The sequence below is a fragment of the Ambystoma mexicanum genome, chromosome 7q (genome assembly GCF_040938575.1).
Source record: "Ambystoma mexicanum isolate Mex_15411 chromosome 7q, UKY_AmexF1_1, whole genome shotgun sequence".
NCBI classification, from domain to species: domain Eukaryota; kingdom Metazoa; phylum Chordata; class Amphibia; order Caudata; family Ambystomatidae; genus Ambystoma; species Ambystoma mexicanum.
This window is the reverse complement of record NC_090941.1, coordinates 80227183-80248325: the sequence shown is the minus strand read 5'-3', so window position 1 is coordinate 80248325 and position 21143 is coordinate 80227183.

Here is a 21143-nt window from a genome sequence, read left to right as displayed (position 1 = left end):
GTGGGACCTGAGGCTGTGTGGAGCCAAGTTTCCGTAACTGCCAAAATGTCTAGATCATTGGCTTTGATAAGGTTTGAGGATAGGAGATGGAGAAGCAGTTGGAATAGATAGGAGAGACAGAGAGCACCAGGAGGGCAAACACAGGGAGGCTCAGGAGCATAGCAGGGATGAGAGAGGTAGAGCAATGCACAGTCCACAGTAGAATTCAACAGGTGGTCTAGCAGATATGAGGTACAGAAAAATAGGCAGCCAGGGGCAGGAGGGAGCCCACATTCAAAAATCATTTAGCACACAAAAATACCCAAATTCAAAAATCATTTAACACACTGAAATGCCCAAATTCAAAAATCATTTAACACACTGAAATGCCCAAATTCAAAAATCAATCATTTAGCAGACTCAAATGGACAAATTCTAAAATCATTTAGCAAACTAAAATGCCCAAGTTCAATAATTATTTAGCGGACTGAAATGCACAAATTCAAAAATCATTTAGCACACTGAAATGCACAATATCAAAAATCAATGAGTACAATGAAATGCACAAATTCAAAAATCATTTTGCACACCCAAATTTAGATGGACACTTGATACAGTAAAATGCCCACAAGCCCGAGGGCCAAAAGAAACAGTGAGATGAGGAGCAACAAGAGTTAGGGTATATAGGGAGATCTGAAAAGTGTTAGCATCAGCTGTGAGATAGATGAGGACTTCAGGAGGCAAAATGCAGGTTAACTGCTGGTTCAGCATTCATGAACATCGCTTTATAAGCATGCAAATTAAACAAAACATGTTTTTGCTTTAGAAACTTGCCTTTGTTGATATTTATATTTAGCTATTACACTTCTATCAATAATGCAGAACACCATATAAACATTCCATGCTCAACGAGGATGAAGTTGTAGTCTGAAAGCTGAGTCCTTGAAAATTGGGGTATGCTTAGCAAACATTACCACTAATACAATGGGTTTAAAAAATCACCCAAAACCTTTCTATCTGAAATATTAGATTAGAGTAGAATAGGCCATTTGAACTAAGCCACACAAGCCACAGCACCACCCAATAGCCATTCCTTGAAAATCACCTTCTGTGCAGAACCAATGTGCAATGCATTGTGGGGATTCAGACTAGCCCAAAAGCATGCATTTTGCTCTATATAATTTGTCTTTGACTTATAGGACAACACTCATTTAAAACAGAATTATCAACCAAAGGTAGGAAGCTATAAAGGATGCAGAAATTAACACACACATTTCACTGTCATTACGGAACATCAGTGTGGCATAGTCTAGGGATGGCTCCTCTGTGGTTCTGTGGTATGTGCGTTTTAGCCAAACTGGCCTATTCTACCCTCGACTTTAAGCAAGATGGTTTTTCGTTCTTTTTATTTGTATACCCACAGCAGTATTGATAGTATTAGATTAAATAATTCACATTCTTTGTGTGCCATGTGCCACAAATTGTTTTGTAATATGTTGTAAAAATGGGTTTTGTAGTGTATTAGAAAAGATGAAGAAGTGAAATGGGTGAGCAACACTCTGATATTCTCCTAATTGATGTCTGAGCTGATGACCACCAGTGGTGCGTGCTGCATGGGCATCACAACTACATATATGTATGTTTTTCTGGGTTCAATAGATCCCAGGATCCAGGTTACATAGATTTCTCCACTGGTAGCTGTACTATTGTAATGTTAGGTAAGAACTTCATTACGAGTTGTGAGGTATTTGAGTGATAAATCCTCCAAGATACCACCACACGGATTTACAGTTGCCACGACTTGGTCTTGTGGAATTACCACAGGATTACAAGTGGTGGTAGGTGGTGTAAATACCCATTTTCTGGAGACCATAGAATTCCATTGTGGATCTTTGGAGGAATTACCAAAGGTGGATGTTTGGAAGGAAAGTGGAGTATTCACCTCCAGCATCATGCTGGATGTACATCCTCCAATTTTCCTTCAAAATTCTGTGGAATTGGTAACTCTAGAAACACTTGTAACTTGGCGGTGCAGGAAAAATTGAGGTAGCAGAATGACCTCCACTTTTTTTCCCACACTGCCAAACTGGCAATGTGGCCCAAAATAATGCTAGACAGATGCAGATATGCATGCAATAACCTTGAAACCTCTTCTCTATCCTGTCACTATTATTGTACCTGCCTAGAGCCTATCTCTTTGCATCTTCCCTGCTCAGTGCCTAATGGTGGTATGGCGCATTTCGCAGAAGTACATTTCGCTCAAGTGTTTTTGAGCGACTGGTGTCTCGCTGCTGTCTTGCTGGGCTGCTCCGTTGCTGTTTGCCGTGGATGTTTTTGGAGCCGTAATCAACTGACCCACGTGACGCTGCCTACGCGACCTGGCCCTGCTTCCAATAGGATTGTGCGATACTAACATGTATCATCTCCCAGAATTCTATTTAACCTTAGTGCACGCGCATTTGTGCGTGTGCATTTCGCAGAAGTGCATTTCGCTCAAGTGTTTTTGAGCGACTGCTGTCTGGCTGCTGTCTTGCTGGGCTGCTCCGTTGCTGTTTGCCGTGGATGTTTTTGGAGCCGTAATCAACTGACCCACGTGACGCTGCCTACGCACCCTGGCCCTGCTTCCAATAGGATTGTGCGGTATGAACTTTTGAACCGCAAGACATTGGACTTTTGAAACTTTTACTTGGCAGTTGTTCCTGGTCCTCAACTTTATTTTCTTTTTTTCTCTTTTCCTTCTTCCTCCTATTCCCCATTCAGATACTAACGTGTATCATATCCCAGAATTCTATTTAACCTTAGTGCACGCGCATTTGCGCGTGCACATTTCGCAGAAGTGCATTTCGCTCAAGTGTTTTTGTGGTACTGCTGTCTCGCTGCTCCGTTGCTGTTCGCCGTGGATGTTTTTGGGGCCGTAATCAACTGACCCACATGACGCTGCCTACGCGACCTGGCCCTGCTTCTAATAGGGTTGTGCGGTATGAACTTTTGAACCGCAAGACATTGGACTTTTGAAACTGTTACTTGGCAGTTGTTCCTGGTCCTCAACTTTCTTTTCTTTTTTTCTCTTTTCCTTCTTCCTCCCATTCCCTATTCAGATACTAACGTGTATCATCTCCCAGAATTCTATTTAACCTTAGTGTGCGCGCATTTGCACGCGCACATTTCACAGAAGTGCATTTCGCTCAAGTGTTTTTGAGCGACTGCTGTCTCGCTGTCTAGCGGGAGTAGCGAGAGTGGTGAGGTTTTTATTTGTTTGATTATTTTTTTTGTTTTCTGTTAAATTGGTTATTTCTATTGTATTTATTTAATTTATTTATTTTATTTATTATTTGTATTTATCTTGGTTGTTTTTTCTTCTTAAGTTTATTTTTCTTTTTTTGAGGGAAAGCTGCAACAAGTGTATTGGTTCCATTAGTCTTGGGAGTCTTGAGTGCTGCCTGTGCTAACTAGCACATGACACATTAATACTGCTGTGCCAAAAAGGGAAGCGTATACTACACGAAGGGTATTTAGTAATTACCATTGACCATACTGTAAGCAAGAAAAATAATGTCATTTACTTTGAAAACAGGTATGGCAGCGATAAATATGACGTTATTTAAAGATGGGGCAAAAGCGATTTCTCCTCCGGTGGTCCCTGTCCTGGTTACACCATTAAAACATCAAAAGAAAAATGGCATGAATTGCATGGGTGACAGGAAAGTGGCAAATAAAGCTAGAAATCTTTCCATTACTAAAGGATGTGACATTCGCCAATATTACAATCCAGGGGCAGCCATGGCTGGGAGGAAAAATGAAATGCTTCCAAAAAAAGTTAGTCATGGTAAACTTGACAATCTGCAAGAGTTAAATACTCGTCTTGACTTAGAAGTGGCTGCTATTAAAAACAATGTACAGACGAGTGAGAGCACAAAGTACTCAAGTATGATACCAGACAAAACAATGGAAAGTGAAAGTAAATGCTGTGAGAAGGTCATACTAGGATCATGTAATACGCTTAATAAAATCAATGAGAGCCCGCCCAAAGCATGCACTGTTGAAGCCCAACATAGATTGAGGGAGGCCTATCACAATATACGTATAACTGGCACACTAGATGAGGAGGTTCTCAACTTCATGGATTTGTCTGGGATGTCATCTAGCAAGGAAGAAGTGGTGTTTGTTCATTCTAATACTGGTGATCTCATGCAAGTTGATGATTTGTCGCCAATTAGAATGCAAAATTTAAGTGATCATGTCCTGCCTTAGATGATAAATGAGTTCCAACAAATAAGGACCCTAAAACTTCCTTTAATACATCAATAATCTCTGATAAAGAAGCTTCTATAAGCTCATTATCATTTGTCCTCCCAACTCCAAGACAGGTAAAGAAACCCTGGGAAGGTCATGATCCTGTGGGGTCGAATAACAATCATGTGGAGGAAAGTGTAGCACAGAGAGATATGAGCTCAACCTTTTTGGCAATGAATTCAGCTCTACTATCTTTGGCCAAATTATTTGAAGCTATGGATCAAAAAATTAACTACCAGACAATATTGTTGACAAAGCTAACAAACAAACTTAATGATGGAGGTGGTGTGGGCGATTCCAGAGCATGTGACCCTCAATATGGGATCTTCAGACACTGTAGTGTGAAAGACCCAGAGTCGCAATCTGATAGTCTACATGTCAATGGAAGTAAAGGGCTGTTTCAGTCCAAACATTTTATTTTTGTGGCATTAAAGATGCAAAAGATGTTGGTGTAGAGTTGGAATCTGAAACTCGGACCGAATCAACTAGAGAGCACATTGAGAGAGTATTGCCTGGTCCTGACATAGTGAGCACCGAAGATGTTGTAGGCAATGAGGAATGTCAAATCGAGGCAATTGTTGTTCTAGTAAAAAAGTTGCCAGGCGAGCTTTTCAGCAGCAAAAAAGCTGCACCCCTTAAAAAGAAAAAAAGCTAACAGAACACGTGCGAAGCCCAGACGATTTTTAAAAATAACTAATGTTAAACAAGATGATGTCCCTAAAGTAAAGGAGAACAGTGATTGCAGGGAACAACTGACCCAGCAAATGGTGAAAAGTAAGGGGAAATTCTCCTTTGGGATGTGTTACAAGCCTTTAGATGATCTAGTAGCTGCAAGTGAGGCGGCACGTGTGAAGGAAAGAGTTCAATCGCAGATTACCACTGGTGTTTCTCTTCTGGTTGTACAATCAGAGGTTGATGGGGTGGTCGGTTAGATCCGCAGATGCGCGAGGAAATAAATAAGACAATTGAAAAATACATTGTGGAAAGGCAGATAGAGACATGTAAAAGGGGAAATGATCAAGGAAATCCTATTACATGGAAAACCAAGCCAGACTCTTGCACCTCCTTGCCTCCTCTGTCAAACAATGAAAGGATTTTGTTGGAGTCAGAGAAGGTGGCTCAGGGAGAGCAGTGGAATGCAAGTGTAAGCTCAACCTGTATGCATACCGCAAAGAATAGAACAATGGGGCAAAGTAATTGCCACTGCTTTATTCTAGAATGTAGAGAACACCCACATGCTCAATATGATCTTAATCGATCCTGTGTTCTTAACATCTGCAAAGAAATACCTGAATTGAGAAACATAACATCTTCCGATATTGATGGAGTGGAGTTCTTGAGTGACAAAGATCTGTCAAGCTTGAGGATTATGTTTCGGTCAACTGTTCTAGCTGATATTGTGTGGGAGGCCAGGAACTCACTTCTCCGCATGGGTTTCAATATCTATAGAGAAGAGGGTCAGGAAACAGGAAGGGAAAGAATGGGAGCAAAAACATGGGCACCTCGTATTTATGGCTCCAACAACAGAGGCCAAAACAACTATGGAAATAAAAGGTTTGACCATGCATAACAATCCACCATAAAAGAAAAAAACAACCTTGTATGCTGGAATACTCGGGGTTTCAAACACTTTATCAACACTCATAGCTCAGAACTCGACGTCTTTGATATTGTAGTGTTGCCTGAAACTTGGTTGGTTGAAACCCCAATTTGGAATGGCTAGTGTTAGAACCTGCCATCTCCCTTCCCAGGGGGAGACCTATGTCTGGCCTTCTCATAGCTATAAGGAAATCCAAAGGGTTTAAAGTTACAAGTTTTAATTCTGGCACGCCCTTCATTCAATTTATTAAATTGTCAAGTGAGGCCTACACCTTCATAATAGTCAACATTTATTGGGGGAAAGCTCACTTGTCATCAGATTGTTTCTTTGATCATTTGGAGGAAGTCTGTTTGAGAATTTCATTAGAAAAAAATGTTGACTTTGTACTAGTTATGGGAGACATTAACCTTCATTTGATATCTAAAAATAAAAGGAAACTAGTAGTTGAAGGAACAAGATGGAATCAATGTATGGAAAATATGCAATTGGTTATGGTCAATGGTGCTGTGGAAGGTGATACCCCACCTGCGAGTACTTGGCACAATGGACTATTTGAAGCCACCATTGACTATATTTTTGTAAACAAAGCAATGATGAACATGATCCAGTCCCTGAACATAAGACCTAATAACAAAAGTGACCATCACCAACTTTGCTTAGAGTGGGAGTTGGAGACTAAGCTATCGGCAGAATGTGGGGAGATATATAAAGGCAATGTAATTGCCAATAATGCGAGAAATCGATTGAGATGGTCCGACTCTTCATTAATGTGCTTTGATAAACAACTATCTTGTAATTCAGGGAGGGACTATGTGTCTTCTATGCTGCGATATGTGACAATCAATAATTCTGTACAAGGTCAAAGCTATAAGCACACCCATGCATTTGATATAGAGGTGAAAAATAAATAATCAGAGTTAAGACAGCAGATACGTACGATAAAACATCTCCCATTTGAGGAAAGGACGTTGAAAATAAACAACTTCTCATGAGATACAAAAACTGGCAAAAAGGAAGAAAGGCCCTGTGTTTTAAGAGAGATAGCGAACTTATGCTAAGAAGGAAGATTGCCTCCAAGTCGACTGCTGAAATATGGGGTGTATTAAATGAGGCAACTTATAAAGATCAAAATTCAGTCCAGATAAAGCCCATTTCACCAGAAACTTGGCGTGCATATTTCCTGCAGATATATCAATCTCCCCTGACAGACAGCCAGATTGCCTTTGAAAGTAAAAATTGGGATCCTTTAATTACATTTGATCAGGATGACATATTATTGTATATATCAAAACTCAGCAGCCCATGGGCTGCGGGTCCTGATGGACTTAACTATAAAATGTTCAAAAAGAATCCTGAAATATGGTAGAGTATACTCATGCAAATATTCAGAGAGGTGATGCGCTCTGGGTTCCTGCCCCTCTCATGGAGAAAGTCCATACTCATACCATTATATAAAAAAGGCAACCGATTAGATCCGGCCTCTTATAGGCCCATTGCACTTCTCGACTGTCCGGGAAAATTTTTCACCCGCCTAGTGCTTCGTGAGTTCAACTGGTGGCTTGATAGTAAGGGGCTAAGAGATCCATGGCAAACTGGCTTCTTGAAAGGTTTAGGCACAGGAATTAATCTGCTATGCATAAATGCGGTCATTGCTAAGCAAGCCAGGTTAAAATTACCCTTATATGTGGCATTCGTGGATTTTAAAACCACCTTTGATGCAGTTCAAAGGGAACTCCTTGTTATGAAGCTGATGAAAAACAATTGCCCCTGGAACATACTAAAATGGATCATCAATCTCCACTCTCAAACATCTTTACAAATCAGACTGACCAATGAGGGAAATCTATCAGACCCGATTCACAGCTCTAGGGGGCTTAAGCAAGGGTGTATTCTTGCCTCATCCATTTTCAACTTCTTTATCCTTGACATCAGTAAAGAATTTGATAATATTTTGACTGATTCACCAAGGCTGGGCTCCTGTGAGGTTAAATGGCTTTTATATGCTGACGACCTTCTGTTGTTATCTAAAATGCCAATGGGGCTCCGAAAAAAGCTAGGCGCTTTGGAGAATTATACAATCCATAACAAAATCACCATAAACACCAAGAAAACACAGGTGATTCAATTTGGCAATTGTAAACAACGAAATAAAAAGTTGGGGTGGCAGTTGTGTGGAGAGGAAGTGGAATCAGTATCTGAATATATTTACCGGGGTATAAACATCAGCAACAACCCTAATGACTCTCCATATGAATTTAGTTTAAATTCCAAATGGAAGAGTTTGATATCACAGTCAAAAATCATTAGTGGTAAATATTGTAAATTCACTATTTCGCCTCTTCCATTCCACTACAAACAAAAAGCTCTGCCAATTTTGTTATACAGTGCTGAAACCAAACCAATTAAATCTAGTAATTTTTGGAATATGAAAGAAGGGACCTTTTGGAGAACTTTGTTATGTTTACCACCTTCCACACCTATAGCCCTGATAAGGCATGAATTGGGGTTAACGTCTATATATGCCTCTTCTAAATGGAAAGTGTGTATGCTTTATAGGAAATGTGTCCTGGAAGAACACCGGAATGGTCTCATCGGACAATTAGCCAATTACATACAAACATTTTAGGATGCCTATATTCTGCAATGGAAAGTGCAGGCACAGAGGTTTATGCAAGAAGCAGACATGACAGACAACTTACTTATTAAAAACCCAAATAAAGCCAAGTGCAAAATGTGGGAGATGGATTGGATAGAAACTAGAGAATTGTGCTATAAGTACAAACATTTCAACCAAAATCCTTTTGGCCTCCAAGCATATGGTATCTCAGAGGCGTATCTTCTGAACTCTCCCAGTGTCGCGCATCATGCAGGACTTCTGCGCATGAGACTGAATTTATGGCATACGAGAGCTGTAACAGCCAAATGGGCCAAGGACTCTGTTGCTACTAGTACATGTCGGTTCTGCAATACTGAAGATGAATCCCTAGAGCATATTATTACGAAATGCGACAAGTTAAAGGAAATGAGAATTAAATACTTTAAATCCCTATTTGAATACAAATTACACATGAGGGTGGAAGATCTGTGGAAATACATATTCCATGTGTATTCAAGAACTGTTGGTTATGCAACAATACATTTCTTGAATGAATTAAAACTTGATAAAGATGGTATGGATAAAAAAAATCCTCCTAGTGACAATACAGACAAGCCTGACTTGGATTGGCTTAAGAATTTCATTTAAACCTTGTTGTAACAATTTTGTTTTGTTAAGTTTGAGAATGCTGTGCTCAATTTTAGCAATTAATTTTACTCTGTTTTTCTTCTGTATATGATGTGAATAATGATTGATTTGTATTAAGTGTTTAATTGTATTTAAATGACAAATGTGAAATGAACTATATTTTTCATATATTGAAATGTTGAGTTTCTCAACCGTACCAATAAAAAAAATTAAAACAAATATTTCGTATCTCCTGACCACTCCCCTTTCCATGCAGTGTAAGTAATCACCCTTAACTTGTTTCCTTGAAAAAGTTCCCTTACAAGAGTTGGCCATATTTTCCCTGGTTTTGAAGAAATGTCCTTCCCTGCAGATCTCCAATCTCATAAACCATTGCATGAATCCATTAGATTGTCTTTTTTCATGGACCTTGTCTTTAAGCAAAGAGTGGAGGGTAAATGTCTCTCCTCCGCAAGAACCTCCCTCTGGAATGGTCTCCCTGCCCCTCTTAGGCTCGAACCGTATCTCCTTAAGTTCTGGAAGCTCCTCAAGACCCTCCTTTTCTCCTCTCTCACTCCCCTGCTAACACCTTTCCCCTGCCGGACTGGCTGCCTAGAGCTCTCTGAGTACTACAGGGCTCCAGGACCCTACCCAGTCCCCCCTTCGCTGCATTCCCTGGCACTTGCCCTCTGGCGTCCAATTAGCACTTGCAGCTCACCTTTTCACCCTTTTGACTTCCCATTTTAGCACAATTTATTGCCGATACCGGCAGCCCACCTCAGCCCCTTGCACTTCTTGTTTTGCAGTTGAACGATCCAAATATCACAAAGCCTAGTAGGACTGTAATTGTATCTTTGTCCTTTTCCCCCCTCCCCCTTTGTCTTCTGGCACCTTGAAACACCATTTGTTGTATAGGCGCCTTACAAATAGCCAATAAAATAAAATAAATAAATAATTGTTTCGAGATCTCCAGCATTAATTTTATACAGAAGCCCATGTACTTTGTTCTCTGATGTCTATGGCCTCAGGTATTTCTTAAGATGAAAACAGTTTCTATTGATAGCCTTCCCCCTGTTACTATATGCGACTATTGATCCCTTGGTGTCAATCCCTGTTTGGTAGTTTAATAACAAACAACATATCAGACTTCCTGGTGCAATGGTTCTTCACACATTGTGCATCTTTTTCAGTGTGAGGCACCTGAACCCACCTATTTCTATCATCATATAATGTCTTCTCCTCTTTTGCTTGTTGATAATATCCTTGAGCTATGTCAGTGGCAATGCTGGGATTTTCATCCCATCATGGTTCTGCTGGACATCATCCAGTGGATAAGTAAGGTGACATTTTAAAGACATGTAGTTGGCACACAGATCTCCTCTATGTTGAACTGTTTTCTTGATAGTTCACATACATTGCTCCACCATCTCAATGAGAGGTGCAATTGTTCTGGGTGACACCCATGTGTATTGTGAACCTTTAATATTCATACCTCTTGAAGAGAGAACTATGTTGGGAACCATTAGGATGCCCGATTCTGGGAATACTTCACCCAGAATTGGAAAGAAAGTGCCGGGATTTGTGGATGGAAGGTGCTTCAGAAGCAGGAACCTGGTATTATCATCCATCAGGTCCAGGAAATAATGGCTGACCTTGTGCAGCTTGTGGCTCCAACATTCATAATGGTTATGGTTTATCGGCTTTGCTTGTGAAGTGCATATGTAGCATGCTCTCACCATTCTTTCATACATGACATCAAGTGGGGAAAACAACAGCCTCTCACAAATGTACCACTTCATTGGCACTATGCCCTGGTGACCATCATTAGCAATGTCTACAGTATGCTGATAACCTTGCTTTGGGATGATGGTGCAGAGCAGTAAGATAATTACCTAGTTTGTTGATTTGGATAGTTCATACAAAATGTTCTTGAAGACCTACTTGAGTTCATTGCTGTTCATTCCTCCCAGGTGATTGCTCTTGTCTAGTACCTCACTACTTCTCATTGGAAATCAGCTTGTTAACTTCACAAAGTGTCAGATCTGTTCAGATGCCCAAGTAATGTGTGCCAGCTCCAAAGGCCCAGTTTGTATTCATCATATCAGAAAGATGATGTTCTTTTCAGCCCGAGAGGACTATTTCCTCTCATATCATATAATTTCCACTCACACCTCTTGGAGTGTCAGTGGTGAGGCACACAGGCTTCATATTATTTCTTATCTTTTCTTTTGATCTTTCTTTAGCAGCACAAACTTCAAAGAAAACCACCCCCCAAAATTCCTTATGTTATGCTCTTGACCACAACCCTAATTCTTAAGAAATTGATAGTATTTATCCTCAATATCAGTCCCTCTCCTAATCCAGCAAGTCCTCTTCTCTTGCTGCTCTACATTCCAGAGATAGGTGTTGTGTAAGTGTCTTAAATCTGACAGTTATTATAGAAAGTAAATACTGACTAGAATTATTAAGACGTACATCCATGGGCCCAATATGGGCTGGTTAACCCCATCATTCTTTTTCCTATAATTGACTTTGTTTTGATACAATGATCAACTTTCACATAACCTTGACAATGCATTCATCCAGCGAACATGCAAAAGTGTATAGCAACAGGGTTTTGCATGGCAGGAAATTCTCTACAAGAAAGGACCTTTGCATTGGGAGGCAGACCCAGAATACAAGAATGGGGAAATATCAATTGATCTGTGCTAAGGGCTGCAGTCCTACCAACACTATAAAGCAACCCGAAACACAGGGAGAAGAGGCAGGTAATACAATACCACCAATAGAGGGGGAAGAAAATGATGCATCAAAATAGAATTTCCCTTCTTTACTTGATGAGTCTGTTTCACATTTAGTATCCAAAGGTGTGTGAGTGTGTGTCTGTCTGTGTGTGTGTGTTATACTCATACATGGTATTCTGCCCAGGTACATTGTTTGTTTGTTTGTTTGTTTATTACTTGTATTGCACACCGGACCCACAGGTATCAGGGCACATTGCAGAAGGAAACTTACAGCTTAGTTGCACAGTATTTACATTGTGAAAAGTCAGTAGCAGAGGCAATGCCAAAGGCTCTGGCATAACTGGCTCCCATTCAAAGGTTGAATAATACATGTTCTAGACAAGATAACATGGGGTGCCACAAAGACCGGGGGAACAAAGACAAAAAAGAAAGCCCTGGGCAGGCATTGTCAAAAAGAATGCAATGATTAATATTTAGAGTCTATGCACTCCTGAACTGAGATATGGAGGGAACCGTTCATAATAGGTGATATTGTAAGACCAGGCATACCCTGTAGCCCTGAAAAAGCCATGATGATGGCTATGAAAACCCAGATGCAGATGGCTCTAATCTTGTCCCCAGAGAAAACTGGTTATTCACCCTTATTGTTGATGATGATGATATAGCTACTGCTTGCCATGGATGTTCCCTTACTGATATTCTGGTATGCTCTACTGACAAAGAAATTCCTTTTCCTTCAAGGGTTGTAAATAATATGGATACTCCAGTGTTTGATCCTGAAAATTTGACTGACACCTATATGAGGGTTTAGTTTCCCCTAACTCATGTAGACAACTCTGCACACACATTTTGTATAAACATGCTTTCCTCTAATGCCAGTAGGAAATTGAGATCTGGCTGTCCTGAACCTGAAATTGAAGCAAAAAGACACTGCAACTTTATAATATACCTCACATTAACTGTGTTCTTTTGCCACTAAATACATATGTTTCCAAGGGCATATTTAGGATCTGGGCAACTTGTCAGGATAGGATGCGGAATACATCAGGTCCTTGGACGAAGATACTTGATGTGGCAGCAAAGGCTAGGGTCAATGAGAAATCATTGACCCCTTAAAATAATCAGTCCTGTGGGGCAAAGAACTTTGTGCTATTAGGTTCTGCAAACACATCTATAATACAAGATCAGCAGAAAGGTGTGTGGATGAAAGAACAAATCCTAACCTTACTTGTTTAGCAGAATCTCCCACCTCGTCTGAATGAAATGACGTATGGAAGTCTATATATTTACATCAATAAATAAGGGTCAGCAATTGAAAGATGTTTCTGACAAAGACTTCTGCCAGGATTGATCGCACCATGTTCCTTGCAGCCAGCCCTGATAATCCAAGATTATTGGCCTCTCTGGTAACATAATCAACGATTCTATCCGCCAAGAGCTAAACATTGCCTCTTCCATCTCAAAGTTCAAGGGCAGATGGGTAGTGGTACCAGAAGGGAGGGTTGTTCCACGTGCTTTATGGGCGAGTCTACAGGTTTCCATCCCAAATCCAGTAGGGGATGAATGTTCTTCTTTCAACAAAATAGTTTTTAAGTTTTAAGAGATCCTTGGGTTATAAAAGAGATCAGGAAATTGCAGATGCAATTTAATCACCTGTCTGCACTAGGCCCAAACCCTCACCCTTTAATGTAGTTGAGTGATTCAGAAAAAAATTGTACTTTTTGAAATAATGTATTTATGGAGAACGCACGAGGTACACATATGCCCCAAATAGCAATATTGTCCTGGTGAGAAAAATGTTAAAATTCATTCTTTTGGACAGTTCTCAAACTGATACATCTTAATAAATACATTGCCTACTATAATTTTGAGATTGGGGGGATTGCATATTTACTGAAGACAGCTAACTGGTTTAATAAACTGTATCAGAAAGGTGCTTCTCTTAGCATACCAACGGTGCCCCAGCACAGGAATTTTCAGTCTTTCAAAGGTATCATATAGTTTTTCAATTTAGTTCACTTCCCTTTGGCTTAACGTAGACCCGTTGTTGTTTTACAAAGTTACTAAGCTCACTAGCTACCCAATGGGCAATGTGAATAAACATGTTTTTTACATTTACATTACATTATTTTCCTGGCTCACAGCCTTCTAGCTGCAGTGATACTTTCCCAGGACAGTAGAGAATCTATAACAGGAACCTGGGTTCTTCATAAACAGAGATGAGTCAGAGTTGAATCCTTCTCTACACTCTGCTACTGCCTCTTTCCAGGATGTAACCAATCAAGAAAGAGATGTTAGGACATGTATATAATATATAGCATTTTTGCCAGCAGAAAATATATAGTAGTTTTGCTAGCATACAATATACATTAGAAAACACAGCCAGGCTCAATTTGGAACTGCAGGCATTCAGAGCACACATAACAAATAAAAAAAAACTTAGTGTGCTGCCAGGTTAAAATAATGAGGTGCACAATTTATATTGGATGCTTCAAGTGTGAAGACTACACTAGACTACATAACTGATTAACATTACTAACTTAACTAAAGTACTAATTTCAAATTCCTCTAACATAATAATGCAGTCTTCTATGCACAATGAGGTACAGTCCATGTTTTGGGTGCACTGTTTAAAATACATTTTTCAATGAGGAAATGCACACTAGCCTTTTCTTCATCTTGTGGAGAACAGAAAATAAGTAAGATGCGGGAAGCAAAACAAAACAGTTACTCTGGACATGAAGTCTTCATTGTTTTGAAAACGAAGGCTGACAGAGGGCACATTCTTTTTACCCTGATTTGTAGGGATTGTAGGCAGACAAGCCACATCAGCAAGGGGGCTGAATGAGAGTTTTGCTAATGAAGAAAAAAGAGGGAGTTGGCAGTTTGTGCTGGGTTCAGGAGACAGACAGTGGTATCTCTGAGGGTCGAGCTCTGACTTTGAATCAAATCAGTTGGCGCTCCCCACACATGTAAGGAGGAGTTTTGCGCTGAGACTGGGACTGCAAAATACAGCGAGGTTGTGCGGGGATCTCAGATCACTGGCCTTGGTAAGAGATTTGTGCCAAGTGAGAAAAAAAAAGAGAATGGTGCGCAAGTGTTGCTAGAATCCATTGGCAATGCAGAGAAGTTAGAAATTATTGTAAGTTTATTTTTCTCTCTCTATATTCAAAGTGTAAGAACATAAATTCATGTTTGAAAAATACCTGCTTGTTTCTGTTTTGTTCTCTTATTTCTTGCAGGTGATGCTGTAAATATCAGTTGGTAAGTTTCTGTGGTTGGTAACTGTAGTGTAACACGAAGTGCAGCTAAAAAACAAAAAAAAATGAGATGTTGGTGTCATTCATGCATCTGCGAATTATTTATATATGAGGCACAGAAGTGATGTTTATACCAGTGCAGTAGTGTATTTACCAATTTATCACTGTAGCTAAAATAGCAAACAAGAGAAAGTCAGTAATAGACTGGAAATTGTATGCAATGTAATGAGTGATTCCTTCCTTGCATGCTGAAATGAAGGGGTGCCTAATCCGGCACATAGATTACTGGATGCACATAAGCCAGTAATATCAGCCACAAAATATAGATGGCGCCTTGAATAAACTCATTGGGTTCTCTGAAGTGTTCTAAGTATGGGGCTCTCTACAGGTGACTAGAAGGCATTCTAATAGAAAGGAAAGGTTTGTTTTATGATGGGGTTATAGTATAAAAAAAACATGCTCACCATTATACCACAGGAATAAGATAATTCTGAAAATACCGCAAGGTAAGATACCACTAAAATTACCGTCAATACAAGCTAACAAGATATGGTCACTAAAATAGTGTGATACCAGACCACTCTAAATGTAAGACTAGTTTTCCGCCAAATTACTGCCAATATTTTTACGGTAAGAAAATACTGCCACATCCCGAATTTACCCCAATAAGACAAAATCTCCTACAAAGATCAGGGGTGTGTTATTGACTCAAACTGTGTCCTTGTGAGGACTGGCACAGTCATTAGCCTGTTGTCTGTTTCAGTGCAATGCAATGTAATGTAAAGTAGCCTTGCCAATTATAGTGGCTTCGCTGGTCTTCGCCCTGTAGGAAAAGTGGGAGGGGTGATAATTAGTCAACTATTAGGGCAGGCAGATGCAAACCTACATTGTAGGTCGGTGCATTCTGGACTTTATGATTCTCTTGTTCTATCGAACATGCAGTGCAGTTGTGCTTGTGTTTTTACAGAGAATGGAGCCCAAAATCTGACTTAGCGTATAGTGTTTTGAGTCTGAGTTAGGAACTAATGTGTGTGTTTGGGGGAGTGAGGTGTCATGGAGGCACAGAGATGAGATGTTTTATAACTCAATGTAGGTGAATTTACAGATAGGCCATCATATGTTGTGTGGTAGGGTTTGTGTGTGTGGTGTTAGGAAGTAGGCAATTTTTGGGTGGAAGATGGTTAGCTGAGGAAGAGCAGGTAAATGGGAGGTACATGTAGAGGGGAGAGAAAGTAAGCACTGCACTCCATCCCATTGCAAGATAACTGCTTATCTTCCTTCAGGAGGTTTAGCATGGTGCATTGTGTTTTTCGAAGGTATTAGTTTGAATTCATTCATTTTGGGAAATCCAATCTGAAAGTATCCATTGTCTCATAGGTCTATGTTAGTGATTAGTGTGTAGGTTCAAGGTATGTTCATATACTTTATTGGAAGGCTTCTCTTGGATCCAAAATGCTGCAAGCGAGTGTAGATTCAGTTGAGGTTAAATTCTTGATATCAAAACTGGTGCCAGTTAAGGAGTGATGTTTTTATCTGTTTTCTAAAAGCCACATAGTTTTCTTCTGTGGGCAGCTGCTTGAGCATAGAGTGCTCAAGTATGGTTGAGAGTAAAGGGAATGAATTAAGATTATTACCAATGCATAACTACTGGTTAGAAATGCTCTTGATGATAGTCAGTGAGACAGTTATCTTGTGCAGGATTCAGGCTTCCAGCTTTGAAGTATGCAGTGGGCTGTGCAAACTAGAGGTAAATCCTCTGTTTCATTAGAAACCAGTGTGGAGTTACCAGAGGTCTGATGTGTTTGCATCTTTTCAGTATGAGGAGCACTCTAGCTGTTGGTCTGTTGAGTAGGTATTCTGGGAGTCCAACGCAGGGCTGTTGGCATAGACTAAACTTGCGAGTATGAGTCTGAGTATTGCTGAAGACCTATATGTGATGTTAGGAGAGACAAAAAAAAATGAGCATTGAAGCAACTAATCTGGGAGCAATCAAGGAGCAAAGTCAAGTTGTTATGTAGTGCTGTACATAAACTAGCATTGCATATAATAATTCTGAGAAATCTTAATTTCGAAGGTGGCCAGTAGCTAGCAGTTATCATTGATATGGTGTTTCCAACTAGTCATCTGACCAGTGGAACTGCTTTAATAGAAGAAGAATAGATTTTGGGAGTGAAACAATTAATCTAGTTCAGATGCAAAGAAATCCAGTGAAGCAATTTAATCTAAGAGCAATGCACCAAGTCTAGCAGGCTAATAACAAGTCTAGTGATGCCAAAAATGTATCTCAACATTGGCGCAATGAAACTTGTGATGCAGTATTAACTCCAACTCTCGTACACAATGGGCCTCTTTACGGGTCTGACAGTAACCGTGCCGCTAAAACCGGCAGGTTGCTGCCGAACCCGTAATGTATTACTGGCGCCTGACTTCCCGGTGCCACCGGGCTATTGCGAGTCCGGAGGCCGGGAAGTCAGGCGCTGGCAATTTTGTAATTCGCCATTCCCATTGAGTCCAATTGAACTCAATGGGAATGGGGAACATGGAAGCACCGGCACACTTAATAACAGTGCCAGTGCTTCAGTGCCACTCCGCGGGCAGGTGCCTTTCCGCCCGCAAGGTATGTACCTGACAGGCGGGTGGAAGGCTCCCGCCCGCAGAGTCGGACTATGCCAGTCCAGTAACAACTGTGCCGGTAGGCTAACCGGCACCGTTGTTACTGGACCGGCATGGTCATAATGAGGCCCACTGTCTAATAATATAACAACTGATAGGTCCAAAACCCAATTAGAAAAAATCTAACAGTTTTTAATGCAGTCAAATTACAGACAGGAGGGTCAGTCAGCTCTGTGTAACTGAAAATGCTTGTGATATACCCACATTGAGTTACAATATTAAAGGGGGAAAAAACACTAAATTTTAATAAATTACACATATCAAGTACATGTAAATCACATGTTCTCCATTGGCTCCCACCTATGGAGACATATAAGCATTGTATACATTTAAAAGGTCCTATTGGTTATTACATTACACATGACCATTTTAAATGCAGACCCCTATGAATGAACTAATTGTGCAGTCAGCAGACAAATGCTTCATTCTGATTGGTCTAAATTACACATGCAACATTCATTAAAACGGCATTCCCTCATTGGACAAGACACGTTCATGTAACTTCTGATGTGCAGTCCCACCAAAACGACGGAATCATGTAGTAGGTGTGAACAGTGAAGTCAACAAATTAGACACAGAAATATATGCTCACATGAGCTCAGTCAATTTGACAATCCCATGCACTTTTCAGGCCTTGTAATGAATTGCATATGCAACACTTTTTGCAACTCCTTTTTTGAAACATGGTGCTATCCCTGGCACACATTCTTCCGGCTATTTCTTGTGAACCAGGTGGCTTCATAAAAAACCTAAATAAGGCTCAACTCCTTGGATATTAATTTCCCATATGTATTTGCACTACCAAGTTATCCCATTGCAGACCAAGTTGTCCCAAAAACTCCCTAGGGGGCAGTGTGACCACAATCTAGTTTTGACGCTTTAGCAATTTGTTCACCCAAGGCCCCGTTCCCACCAAATGATGTCCTTTACAACTATTGTATTTTATCTACTGTCAAGAACACAAACCGTTATTCTGTTCAGTAAAATCTTCCTCACAAAACCCTGAAACAATAACTAATATGTGTACTGCACCTCACCCTTCCTCCATGGACCTTGGCATGCTGAGCAATCGCTGGGGGAAAAAGGAATAATATTTAATTAAACAGAAGGACAGAGGCTATGAACTGTTGCTTAGTGCCCTTAATAACAGAAATCTACACACTCTGATGAGGCCTTGGCTAATGTGGCAAGAGGCTCTTATTCTAATAGAAACAAGTAGCAATATCTTTGCTGCCCATTATTCCACCATGTGCTTGGTCGCCTTGTGTTCTCTAAAATGAGGCAAAACTAAGCCAAAACTACATCCCCTTTGAAGATGGCCTGAAACACTGTGACACATGACAGAAGCACTAACACTAAAAATAACCAAATCTCCATGCTAATAGAGCTTCCGCAGGTTGGACGTCCCACCACGTTTTGAGTGCTGCGTCTGCATTCGTACATTTCCCTTTTTTTGTAAATTCATTAAATACCTTATATGCATTTTTTCATTGTGTGAAAATCAGTATTTGGTACCAATACCTTACTAACATAACATAGGTTGCCTCTTTGTGCTGCATATTCCTCTGGGGTACATGTCAGAAAAAAACAACCCCCGTCCTCTCTGCAGTTCACATATTCTTTCCAATAGTTCTCTGGGTCAGGAGAGGGATAAGAAAGTGTTCCTTGTGGATAAATCAGTTGCTCTATTCTAACCATTCAGTTTTCGATCTCACCATTCGATTTGTCTGTCTGTGTGTGCACATGTTTTAAAAGGGAAGTGGACTCAACTTTCTTCACAATGAGTGACATCATAGGGATTCCATTGGGCCTTTCTGCAGCAACCCATAACCAGCTGACAGTTGCAAAAAAGGATGAGTAACAACACAGGGACAGGAATCAGCACTTTACAGTTATTACCCAGCCTTGATGGTACCCATGAAAACGTATTTGAAAACCAATCATGCTCTGCGATCCCTCCTTCCTTCTCCATCCTAGTATGTACAATGTGTAGTGAGTGAATTGCTTGTGTTAAGCTTTAATTCTCTGCATTATTGGAAGGTTTGTATGTGCTACAAGAAAAACCTATTTTCACACAGTTGTCACCCTCCATGGCAGTCAGTAAGTCCAGAACATATGAGTTCTGGAGGGAGGTTAACCAATTTGTGTGCAGTTCTTCTCTATGGCATTTTGTCCTTTTTCCGTAATGTATTTCAGCTGGAGGAGCTCCCACTTTGTTATTTTGAGTGATTTTGCATTTGCCGATGACTATACACCTGGAGCAAGAAGAGAGGTAAAACACGTCTCCACCTTACTGTAAAGCATAAACTCCTCGGGAATAGCAGGTAATCTATCACTGGATTCTTGTGAAAGGTAATTGCTGCGTTGATGATGTTGCAAGCCCAAAGTGTGACAGGCCCACTGATGTATGATGTACACTTGCTTCGACATGGGCTGTTTGCTGATGGTGGTGATATTTACATTAGGAACAATGAGCATGGGAGACTGTAGCATTGCTGAGGAAAGCACATCCTTGCATAGTGGCAGCAGTTGGGTCTATAATAAGCTCCTGTACAGGTAGTACACATCCATGTGAGCTGCTGTCCACCTGACCCTCGATATCTGGAAGTTCAATGGTCTGGTTACATAATGTTTTAGTCCCCACATGCCTTTGAAGCACAAGGAGAATCGTATGGGTTTCAGTACTTGGGTAGGCATCTCTGGTTGATTAATCCACATTAGTTATCGTAACATACTTTTTCCACACAGCAGAACAGTTCTTATTTATACACAATACTGCACTTTTTGATAGTCCAACCATCCCTCCTGCTCCGCATCCCATGAGTTCCTCCACTCATTCATCTTCATAGTATACGGCACCTTCCATCTGCAATAGATGTCTTATTTTGCACTGGAGCTGTTCCTGTCCTACCTCCTCGGGACACCTAATCAGGGGTAGTACAATAAAGACCGCTTTGCCTTTACTCTGTCATGTTGTCTGATAGTTCAATATAAGCTCCTTAGAACCCTCTGTCTCTGCCATCTCCCTTATACTTATGTAGTTATCTGTGTATGCTGTGGTGTCAATTTCTACCAATTGTGCTTGGACCAAGTGCGCCTGAATCACTCTTTGCACCATACATAAGGCAAGATGTACTACACATTGCACAACCTCTGGTGGTAATTATTGTGGTATGAACAGTCTGGGTGTGCCTGTTGCATGGGGGATTAGATGCATACATAACAATAGTTGTTTGGCTTCCCTTTTCCCACCACCTTCATGTGGGTATACCACATATTGTCTATTTCGGGGTGGTGCACATCTTTAACAGTACCTAAATAAGCTCTTGGATCTGAAACATCCCTTCTAAATCTGGTGATGGATACACAAT